This window comes from Bos grunniens, chromosome 16, assembly GCF_055505025.1.
Source record: "Bos grunniens cultivar Pamir isolate PY7600 chromosome 16, Bosgru_T2T1.0, whole genome shotgun sequence".
NCBI classification, from domain to species: Eukaryota; Metazoa; Chordata; class Mammalia; order Artiodactyla; family Bovidae; genus Bos; species Bos grunniens.
In genome coordinates this window covers 15,836,401-15,848,369 of record NC_141180.1, presented here as the reverse complement: position 1 = coordinate 15,848,369, position 11,969 = coordinate 15,836,401, and the positions used below count along the sequence as shown (strand labels likewise).

At 44.1% G+C, this 11,969-nt stretch overlaps 1 long non-coding RNA gene across 1 annotated transcript; it reads right to left on the bottom strand.

Annotated features, from left to right (window-relative positions):
• Positions 1-6,218: 6,218 nt before the first annotated feature.
• On the bottom strand, positions 6,219-9,053 carry LOC147356221 (uncharacterized). The gene is made up of 3 exons (XR_015143151.1): positions 8,587-9,053; positions 8,104-8,217; positions 6,219-6,632 (listed from the first exon to the last, which is right to left on the bottom strand). It is a non-coding gene; the product is annotated as an uncharacterized LOC147356221 (long non-coding RNA).
• Positions 9,054-11,969: the final 2,916 nt, after the last annotated feature.

Genomic DNA, 11,969 nt, shown 5'->3' with positions numbered 1-11,969 from the left:
TTCCCCCTTCATGTTTTTCCTTTGGGTTTATCTCTCTCCTTACATTCTCTAGGCATCAAAGTGGTAGGACCTGAGGACCAGGACTGGATGTAGATCTTGAGGAAATTGGCTACTGCGTTTGATTTTGACCCAGACTGCTTGGCTGCCTTTTCCAGGCAAAGCAACACCCTCCCCCACCGGCCTTGCATTAGATGTCCCTGTGCTGCCAGTGGAGGTTAATGTCTAAATGTAGAGGGCAAGGGTGGGCTGGAACTTCAGAGTAACAAACAGCTTTCCTCCGTATCCATACTTTTTCCTCCTAAACCTGAAGAGGTAGTCTTAAGAGGCTGGTTAAAGATTGGGTGTTCACGATTCCAACCAAACATCATTCCATCTTAACACGACACTGTCTACTCAGACCTACATCTTGATGTAGCTTTGAAATTTTAGGTTTATTCTGCTTTGGAGAACTATATTATACAATAGCTTTAGGGAAAAAAGCATCTAATATTTACTGAGTGCTTTTCATATGATAGCAAGATATTTCACATGTATCCTATATATTAGATACTTTGCATACCTATATATTTAATTAGTTAAAAGACTAACTAATATTTTTCTTTTACTCATTAATATTAGGCCTAAGTTTTATAAACCACTCTTACATGGGTGTGTATAACCAACTGGAGCTTGGAGGAGTGATCTGGGCTAGGGACAGCATTTTGAGTATCAGTTATAAAAAAAATAATAATTAAAGCTATAGGAATAGATCATATGCTCTGGAGAGTGAGAAGAAGAGAGAGCCTAGCTCAAAACCTTGAGAAATTTAACTTTTAATGGCTAAGTAGAAGATGATGAGCTTGGAAAGGCAGAGAAGGAACATCCAGAGAGGTTAGAGGTAAACAGGGAGAGTGTTAAACGCAGGAAGGTATCTGTCAGCTTTCTGAAAGCTTGCAACTGTCATAACAGAGTTTGTTTTGGGGGAGTCTAACTCCTAGTAAAGTATTTGTCATTTAATTAAAAATTATCATTAAGTGGGTGGTTCTGAACTTGTTTTTGACACTAGATAAATAGTTCTCAGCCACATGTACCTACAAGACCGGAAAGATGTAGATTTTTGCATTATTAAGACATTGTGTTCAGCAAAATTATTTTTTCACTCCAATCTTACCTCCCCCTCTAAGTGTGACATACCCTTTCCAGATGCTCTATTATTCATCAATGGCTTTTTGGCATTCTAGTAGTAAATTTGAATATTTGACGTTAGTGAAACAAGATGACAAGCATTGTACAAAAAATGTGGAATTATTACTGAAGCATTCTTGAGGATGAGATTATTATTTTTGTGTTTAATGTTAGTGACAGTAAATTCCCAATGAATTTTTATTTTATAGCTTTAGACTCAGCAACAAATTTATTTTGTTCATTCACTCACTCATTTATCCATCAAATGTATGTTAAGTGCCTACTATATGCCAGACACTAGGAATGTTAAGACACATCAGGTGTGATTCTCAAGCCTTGGTATGCATTGGAATCACCTGGAAGACTTGCTAGAAATACATATGCCCCAATCACCACCCCCATATTCAGTAGGTCCCAGGGTAGTTTCCGCGAATTCATGTATAACAAGCTCTCTGTGTGATCCTGATTCAGTTTGGAACTATTTTCTATGTAAAGGCATTTAGTGAAAAACTTAAATATAATAAAATGTAAGAGGTGTCAGATACAAGTACACACAGGATAGAGTATATATATTAAATTTTGTTACATTTGTATCTCCCTACAGCAGTAGATGGTACACTCAACAACATTATTGCAATTTTAAGCTCTAATGGAATTTTTTTGTTAGGGCTTTAAAGCCTTAGCAAAATGGTTTATTTTCATTAATATTGCAGAAAATGTTAATGTTCATATAAATGATCATAAAGGTAAGAGAATGCTGTAAATGTACACATATCATTATATCCATGCATACAGTTTCCCTTATAGGAATGAGGCAGCTTCTACTTAAACAGTGGGGAGCATATTCTGTGGTTGTTACAGGACTAGTCCTCTCGTAAATGAAAGGCTTCTTTCCTTTTCTTTTTTTCCTTTGTCTACTAGGCGCTTTTACAGCTTGTTGATATAAACAGCATTAGAGGAGTATTAGCAGCAGCAGTTTCTAAACCCCAGCAGTAGTGCAAAGTGCAAAACTCTATGTCTTGCATTGAGGAAAAGAAGCTTTCTTTTAAAGAATAACTGGTGTTTTCTCATTAAAATGAGGCACTCATTCACTGTGCCATTCACAAAGAAACTTAGGCTGAGAAGGATGGATCAATTCCACTTTCATTGTAGGGAACCTAGGATGTTCTTTGACTACAAGATTGAGTAGGAAGAGATGTAGATTAGAAGCAACTATTTAATAAATCTGATTTAAAATTGAATGAAAACAGCACAGGAAATTTGAAAAAAGTTCTAGAACATGTTCAAAATGGTGCTTCAAAATATGTCTTCTGAAACAGATTTAAAAAGTGCAATATCGTGCCTACTGATCACCAAAATCCTTGATTTTCTTCTCTTTCCTGAGACCACAGATAAACTACACTTCCCAGACACCTTTGCATTCTATATATGGTCATATGCTAAGTTCTAATCAATCGAATATGAGTGGAAGTGATATGACGTACACCTCTTCTAGAGAGACCCATGGTGTTTGACCCATAGAGAATACCCACTGTGGTTCTCCATGCACCTTCCTGGATAATGATACCCAGGCAGATTTGAAAGTCACAGATTGAAAATTGCCGGGCTTCTGTCAGCCTGGGTTCTTGAAGAACTATTATGGAGCAGGGACTTCCCACCCCCACACTTCCTCATCCCAATGCAAATGAACTTTGCCTGAGAGAGAAATCAACTTTTACCCTGTTAAGCTTCTGAACTGTTGAGGGTGGGTCATAACATCAGTTAGCTTACTTGAAGTAAGACAGGGTGTAAGAATGTAGGCACGTCTGTATCATGAGACGATGCGCTGCTTATTATTTCTGGGCCCAGAGCCCTAAATATAGTCCCATCATTCTCTTGCAGAGGTTGCCTTTACCACAATCCCCACCGAGAAAATTCTGTAGAAAAGACTCCTCTGGCTCCTGGGGGCAGTACTTAGGCTGTCAGGAGTACTCTAGTCCTGCAAAGACAGTTTAAAGCCAACATTTCTCTTGGTCAGTGGGACATGGTCCTAGCAGCACACAGATTGTAAAATGTACAAAATTCTAACTCCAGCATTTGGAGAAACCAGGGCTGGATAGAAGGAACCAGAGGCATAGCCACAATGGAGCACAGCATGCATGCAGACGACAGAGCACAGGGCCACCTTTTGGGCCCCTCAGTTGCACTCGCCACGGACTGGCAGGTATTGGCATTAGAATTTAACAGAAAATCCTCCTGGCTTTTAAAAAGTTTTACTGCATGGAAGTTAGACATGGAATTTCACAGTATTCAAAGGCCCACTCCTTATGAAAAGAGAGATCTCCCTTCCCTTTTAAGATAATGACTGAGCCCCCTCTAGATCATCTCCCTCCCACAGAAGCCAGCCTTTCACACGCCAACACTCTGCCCACAGTGATCGCTTTCCATGGGGTAGCTATTTATGGCATCGCCTATTCCAAATACAATCTCAGTGGATATAGAAACTGCTTAAGAATTTGCAACCTGATTTTATTTTTAATTTAGGCTTGGTTTATATCCAAAATATTCCTCCAAGCCTTAAAGCTTTTCAGCCATTTCAGGTACCTCTCTCTCCTTCCTGAGTCCATTAAATAAGATAGCCACCACCCAAGTGACAGTGATTCTGTATCAGGCAGTATGCACGGCTTTTACATACATTATGCTACTTAATCTTCATATGAGATAAGTATTATTCTTATCCCATTTCGTGTATGCAAAAACTGAAGCAGCAAAAGGTTAAATAACTTGAGCAATCTCATATAACTGAAAGTGTATGAAAGTGTTAGTCGCTTAGTCATGTCTGACTTTTTGCAACCCCATGAACTGTAGTCCACCAGGCTCCTTTGTCCATGAGATTTCCAAAAGGCAGGAATACTGGAATGGGTTGCCATTCCCTTCTCCAGGGGATCTTCCTCACCCAGGGATCGAACCTGTGTCTCCTGCACTGCAGGCAGATTCTTTACTATCTGAGCCACCAGGGAAGCCCTCGTATGACTAACTGCTGCTGCTGCTGCTGCTAAGTCGCTTCAGTCGTGTCCGACTCTGTGCAACCCCAGAGATGGCAGCCCACCAGGCTCCCCCATCCCTGGGATTCTCCAGGCAAGAACACTGGAGTGGGTTGCCATTGCTTTCTCCAATGCATGAAAGTGAAAAGTGAAAGTGAAGTCGCTCAGTCAGGCTCCTCTGTCCATGGGCTTTTCTAGGCAAGAGTACTGGAGTGGGGTGCCATCACCTTCTCCCGTATAACTAACTAGTAAGGAGCAAAACCAGAGTTCAAAGCACTCACTGCAGCCGCAAACCTCCACCCTTAATCAGTGTACTCCACTGCCTCTACTTCAGTTTAAATTTTGCTCCTAGAAGACACCTCTTGAAAGAGTAGTGATCCTTCAGGAAGACCAATAAATAATTCCAGTTCATCCAAATTTCTTCTCGGTACCTTTTTTTTTCATTCCAGCACTCGTGGAATGTGGGAACCTCTTACCACGGCACCAGTGTTCATTCTCTCAGGTACCTCCCTACTCTGCATCTTAGCAGCTCTCTGGCATGGTGATCCTGGGGCTGTTGCTACAGTCTTCCTGAAAGAGAAGCTTCTTGGCTCCTGCACGTTCTTAATGCTCAGGAGAAGAGCTGCGCTATGGGGCCAATCTGTCACTGGGTCTATATTTAGCACCATCTGCCAGGAATATTTCAAACTGCCTATTTTTGTATGTGCCGGTTTGTGCAAATGTGACTGCTCCACCGCTAGTTCGTGGGAAACCAGGGGCATTAAGTGGATGCTCTGGGTTTTATGTTAAGTGTTGTGAGTCAGCCCTTCAACCACCCTTCAAATGAGACTTGGTAGAGGATGGAGGCAGGGTTTTCCCAGGGTGTGAGTCCCAGGGGTCTACACTTTCAGTGACTCAAAAGCAATCCAGGGGTGGCAGCTGCAGAGGAGGCGGAGGGGAGTTCTGGGTTTGGGGAAGATATATATCTTCTCCAAATATAAAAAGCCGAAGGCTTTTGCAGCATCCCTGAGGCAACATGCTGGCTTTTCCCATCTCAGAGCTCCTCTATGCCAGATCCATAAATCACTGGGCAGACTCAGCCTTAACCAAGCCTGTACTGCCTTTGTGATCCATCTCAGTGAAAGATAAGGTCTCCCATTTACTGAGGGCTTCAGTTTCCGGTGCTGACATTTATAAGCATTAGTTCACTTCGTCCATATGACATCCTTATGAGGGAGATTCTAGTCTTAGTCCCAGCTTAGAGCCTAGGAAACTGAGGCTGAGAGAGGCTCAGGGACTCGCAGAGTCAGAATCCAAGCTTGGACTTACTGAAACCAGACCATGATCATCAGCCAGACTACGGTTATCGTACTGACCAGTTCTGTATCTCCTACCCAGTGAATCTCTCTGCAATAGACACTGTAATTTTTTTTGCCTATTATTTCCATTGGTAGCTTATTTTCCAGATTGAATGTTTGACTGCATTTAAGAGTTTCTGGCCATAGGTTTGTTACCCAGCCCCACTGTGACTGTGCTGATTCTTCTAAAAACCTCTCCCAGATTGGGCCCGGAAATGGCCCAGTGAGGCAGGGGGCTCTTGGTTTTGCCCTCAGCCTTGAGTAAGATGTGTTTGATGGAAGCCGTTGAGCAGCCTTATAAGAGTCTGCCCCAGCTGCAGAGGTGCAGAGACAAGTATGGAATTTGTCCTTGTAAATGACAAGTGTTGTTGGAATAGGAATTGCCACAAGGGATGGCATGGGCCTGGAGCTGAAAAGACTGACAGCGGAGTGCAGTTCATTAACCCAGCTGACCTGAGTGACTTATTAATCTTCAGAGTGGCTGAATCCAGGCAGATTCCGAATTGTGATAATAGGAAAATATTGAAAGCTATATGGACTTTTTTCTGAGCACGGTTCCTGAGGATGACCGAGCACCCGAGGATGGAAGTTAGTTTCGCAGGCTCTGGTTTTGTAGGTTGGAAAGTAGAGGGACTGACAAACACGAGTGGCACAGAAACAGAGATTAGAAGTCAGACCTTTTAATAGACAATTCCACATCCCCTGCTTCAGTTGTTTACTCTTACATAACAAGCCACCCTTAAACTTCAGTTCAGTTCAGTCGCTCAGTCATGTCCGACTCTTTGCGACCCCATGAATCACAGCACGCCAGGCCTCCCTGTCTGTCACCAACTCCCGGAGTTCACTCAAACTCACGTCCATCGAGTCAGTGATGCCATCCAGCCATCTCATCCTCTGTCATCCCCTTCTCCTCCTGCCCCCAATCCCTCCCAGCATCAGAGTCTTTTCCAATGAGTCAACTCTTCCCATGAGGTGGCCAAAGTACTGGAGTTTCAGCTTTAGCATCATTCCTTCCAAAGAACACCCAGGGCTGATCTCCTTTAGAATGGACTGGTTGGATCTCCTTGCAGTCCAAGGGACTCGCAAGAGTCTTCTCCAAACTTAGGGGCTTAAAAAAAGAACAATCATTTTATTATGATCTCCTGTGGATGTGGGAAAGATTGAAGGCAGGAGGAGAAAGGGATAACAGAGGATGAGATGGTTCAGAGGCATCAGTGACTCAATGGACATGAGTTTGAGCAAACTCTGGGAGACAGTGAAGGACGGGGAAATCCGGCGTATTGCAGTTAATGGAGTTGCAAAGAGTCAGACATGACTTAGTGACTGAACAACAACGAGGATGTGGGGGCAGCTGTCTAGTCCTCACTAGGGTCTCTCCTGCAGTTGCAGCTGGACAATGGTTGGGGCTGGAGTCATGGTAAAGTCTTACTCACGTATCTGGAAGTTGATGCTGGTTGTGAATTGAGACCTCACCTTGGGTCGGGACATCTATACATCATCTCTCCATATGGCCTGATTATCCGCATAGGAAGAGGGCTGTGTTCTCAGGGGGAGGGACCCAAGAGAATGAGGCAAACTCTATATTTCATCTTTTATTACTTAACCTCAGAAGTCACACAGTGTCACTGTACAGTCCCATCATGGTCACAGGCCAGGCCAGATTCAAGAGGATAGAATGCAGACACATTTCTCAAAGGGAGGAGAATCAACATGAATTTTTAAGAAAGGCATGTGAGATGGGATATATACTATGGGGGCCATTTTTGAAAGATGCAATCTTCCATGCCAATCACACTGGATGAGGGAAGAACTTGAATTTGGGAGAAATTGGATGAGGGACTATAGCTAGGATTACGTGCCAGAGGGCTGGAAGGGCAGGGAAGAATCAAGACTCCAAGAAATCCCTTCTTACAGTCAACAAGTGTTTACTGGGTACTTCTCATGTGCCAGAAATTGGGGACACAACAGTGAGCAAGAAGCAAGGCCCTGGCCTTCACGTAGTTTATAGTCTGGTGGGGACATGATAAACACTCGCTCAAATAATTACAGTAACTGTAAATCTGGGTAAGAAGACTGACAATATAAGGGTGTATGTGTCTATTTTAGGTAAAGAGCTTAGTGATGGCCTCTCTGGGGTGGGCAGACACTTAAGTGGATGAAGTGAAGCATGCTGACATTTGGAGGAAGGACATTTCAGCCTGAGGGAAGAGCAGGTGCCAAACCCCTACAGAAGGATAAGCCTGATGTATTCAAAGCGTAACAGGAAGCCCTGTGGCTAGCATGGAGGGACCGAGTTGGAACAGGGTAGGAAATGAGGTATAAGAAGTTACCGGTGGTTGAAGCTTAATTTGGGGCAAAATCTGTTTCAAAACATTTCGTTTGTGAATGTTTGCTCCCCTAGAAGGACAAATCCTCCCTATTAGAAAGTATCCATCATGAATATAGGCTTCCTGTTTTTGAAACATAAATGACCATGAGTCCCTTTGGGGCAGAGCTGACTGAATACAAATTTCAGAAAACATCTCTGACATGAATGTAGAAGCATCTGGCTCCCCTCAGGGTAACTTCCCACCACTTACCACAGCCAATCTGGTCTTTGTCAGGGCATCTTCCTTTTCAGGGTGTAACTATGACAACGGAGTGTGATACTGATGCTGCGACTCCGCAGAAGCCCTCTATTTGCACACACGATGCTGTCGGAACACAGAATTGTGAATCAGATTAGTGTCAGCCCCTCCCTTTGTAGTGAACAAGTTATCTGCTACTTGATTCCATTAATGTTTTATTACTGGCTTTGTTTTTACTATGACTCTTTTATAACAAGATGATTAACATGTTCTATAATCTATGGCAGCATTTCCCAAATTTATTTGATCAAGACCCCTGTATTAGTTTTCCATAGCTGCTGTACCAAATCACTACAAACTTAACAGCATAAACAACACAAATGCCTTATCTTACAGTCTGCAGATTAGAGGTCTCATGATGGTCTCTACAGGCTCAAATCAAGGTGTCAGCAGGGCTATGTTCCTTTCTTGAGGCTCAAGGGGAAGAGACATTACCTTGGTCATTCCAGCTCTTGGCAGAACAGAATTCCTTGTGGTTATAGGACCAAGGTCTCAAGGTCTCCTTGCTAGCTGAGGGCCATTCCCAGCTTCTAAAGGCTGCCTAAATTCCTTGGCTCATGGCCCCTTCCTCTATCTGCAAAGCCAGCAGGGGTAGGTTGAATAACTCACATCTTGAATTTCTCCTCCATGTTCTTCTGTCTCGTTTCTCTCTGACCACAGCCAGGGAAGACTTTCAACTTTTAAGAACTCATGTGATGAGGTTGGGCCCACCTGGGTATACCAGGATGTTCTTTTCATCTCAAGATCTATGTCATATCTGCAAAGTTCCATTTACCATGTAACACAACAGTCATAGGTACCATGGATGAGGGTGTGAACATCTTTGGGAGAGTCATTACCTACCACAGCCTTCATTCCCCAACCCCCATGGAATACAGTTTGGGAAGCACTGCGGTAGAGGGCTGAATTCTAAACAGGAAAGAAACCCATTCTTTAGAGGCCCTTAAAAGCACTGAGTGAGCACAAGACCAGGTGAAGTTGGAGCCAGGGGTGCAGAGGAATAGATTTCAGTGAAAGTTTATCTTCTTGCTTAGCCAGAGTATGAATCAGGTAGATTTTCTGATTGGGCTGGTCTATCAAGAACTTCTGGCTCTAATGCCATAAAGGAGAGGAAGGTGTTACCAATCAGGGTTCTTGGCCTCCTTAATTGATAGAAATTGATCAGAGGCCAGACAAGAAATTCAGGTGAGATTTTATGGGGCCCCTGCTGCAGCAGAGGAAAGTGAGAACAAACAACAGTTTCCCTTGCTTGTTCACTCCCTGGAGGGAGGGCAAGCTTGTTCCTTATATGATTTGAGGTAGGGGTGTGTCCAGGGGTCGGGGTAGAGGAGTGGCATAGGTGGTTTGCCCACCCGTTAGGTGGCCTGCCCACCCATTAGGTGGTGTTGTGTGCAGGGGGCATGCACAATACCCTGCTTTGGTTCCAGGCTCTTCAAAAGTGGTAGTTGGGTGTTTTGGTCTCTTTGTATCTTTTGTCCAGAATTTGACCTAACTGTGCATGCATGCAGTTATTTTTAGTCCCATATAGTTTCCTTGTATTTTGTTTAAGGAGAGATGTGCCCAGGTGCAAGCTTTGCAGCCAGGGGTCTCAGGTCCCAGCGTGTCTCAAAGGGGACAGTTACTGTCGCAGGGGCTCTTCATAATCATCTCATATAATGGTCAATCTAACTTGTGGACATGAACCCTGCATTTGAATCTACGTGGGTTGGATTCATTTGGTGCCTCACTTGGATTTCCTTGACTGGGTTGGTGCCCCCATCCTACAGAGATGGAGAGCTCACAGCTCCCCCTGTCTCTAGCAGTTACCCTTACAGCTGATGGGAGCTGCCTCAACTTCAAGGTTATGCCTCTGACCACACCTTCCCGCAACACACACATGCTCCCAACCACGGAAGTCTGGCCTTCTTCCTTCATAGTGGGGGCATTTCTGTGATATCTTTATACTTCAGAGCTCTCTGGGGATCAGATCTGGACTTCTTCCATGCATTACTCTTTTCCTTTCACTTTTCAGCATCCCTTCCTCCCTTATAAGTTTTTCCTGAATAAATCAATAAATCAGGTGTCCCTAGAACCCTGTCTCAGGCTCTGCTTTCAAAGAACATAAACTAAGATGTGATGTGTGCTGCGTGCTAAGTCGTTTCAGTCATCTCTGACTCTGTGACCCTATAGACTGTAGTCCATCAGGCTCCTCTGTCCATGGGATTCTCCAGGGAAGAATACTGGAGTGGATTACTGTGCCGTCCTCCAGCAGATCTTCCCAACCCAGGGATTAAACCTATGACTTTCATGTCTCCTGCATTGCCATGAGGATTCTTTACCACTAGCGCCACTCAGGAAGCCCAAGATGTGATAAAAATTAACTCAAATATCAGGACCTTCCAAATGGAGGCCACCCTAGTGGCAGGGGCCCCCATCACAAATCTAAACATAAATAATTTCTCACTTACGGGGAATGCCTCACTGTCAAGGAAACCTACACCAATCACAATCCTATAGCTGGCTTCCCTCAGCCTGGGAAACGGGACCTACTAGCCTTAACAGGGGACCCTGACCTCCTGGGCAATCGTGCCCTGTGTCCTGTTGCCTCTTCCAACTCTCTATCTTGGCCTAGACTCAGACATCACCAAGGAAAAGGCAGGAGAAATATCCCTGACATGATTGGTACATGCCCTTTGCAGCTATGTGGTTGAATAAATCAAATGATGCTTGATCATTTCTTTGTAGAAATGGGAGTGGGAATTCTGTAGAGGATTCTAAAGACTAAATTTGTAGGAAAGGACAAGAAGTGAGAGTTGAATAAGTATGAATTCAGTGGTCTCTCTCAGTACAAGCTCCCTGAGGGCCTTGTACACACCCTGTATTCCTGTGCCCAGCACAGAATTTTCCACCAGGCAGATCTGCAGTGGTGAGAGAAGTGGAGAGAAGGAACAGGAGGTGATGCTTCTGTGAGTCCACAGGCTAGGCCGGGAGAAAGTTGGGGAAAGGGGATCTGATCTCTGTAGCACATGCTGCTTTGTACCCTTCCAAGCTCTTCTGTGATGATCTCACTTCTCCCCAGAACTTGCTCATAGTTCGCAGGAAACTGTGGACTCAGACTCTCACCTAGCAAGCAACTCTTTCGGTTAGCCCCTTCTCCTCCTACACTTGGAATGAGCGCCAGCAGCCTGCTCATTGACGCAGGACAAGGCCTGCCCTTCAGGGATTTAGTGGACACCTGGGTTAGACTTAAATTATTTTTATTTATATGTTATTTAGGGCTTCCCTGATAGCTCAGGTGGTAGAGAATCTGTCTGCAATCCAGGAGACCTCAGTTCGATTCCTGGGTTGGGAAGATCCTCTGGAGAAGGGATAGGCTACCACTCCAGTGTTTTTGGGCTTCCCTTGTGGCTCAGCTGGTAAAGAATCTGCCTGTAATGTAGGAGATCTGGGTTCGATCCCTGGATTGGGAAGGGATGATCCCCTGGAGAAGGGAAAGTTTACCCACTCCAGTATTCTGGCCTGGAGAATTCCATAGATTATATAGTTTGCGGGGTCACAAAGAGTTGGACAGGACTGAGCGACTTTCACTTTCACTTTATGTCATTTAAATTTGTGCAATTAAAAATCAGATATTAACCCATTTTACTTTAGTGCTTATATAAAACTAAAACAAATATATGGTTTCAGTTCAGTCACTCAGTAGTGTCCGACTCTTTGCAACCCTATGAATTGCAGCACGCCAGGCCTCCCTGTCCATCACCAACTCCAGGAATTCACTCAAACTCAAGTCCATCGAGTCGGTGATGCCATCCAGCCATCAATATATGGTTTAAATGCCA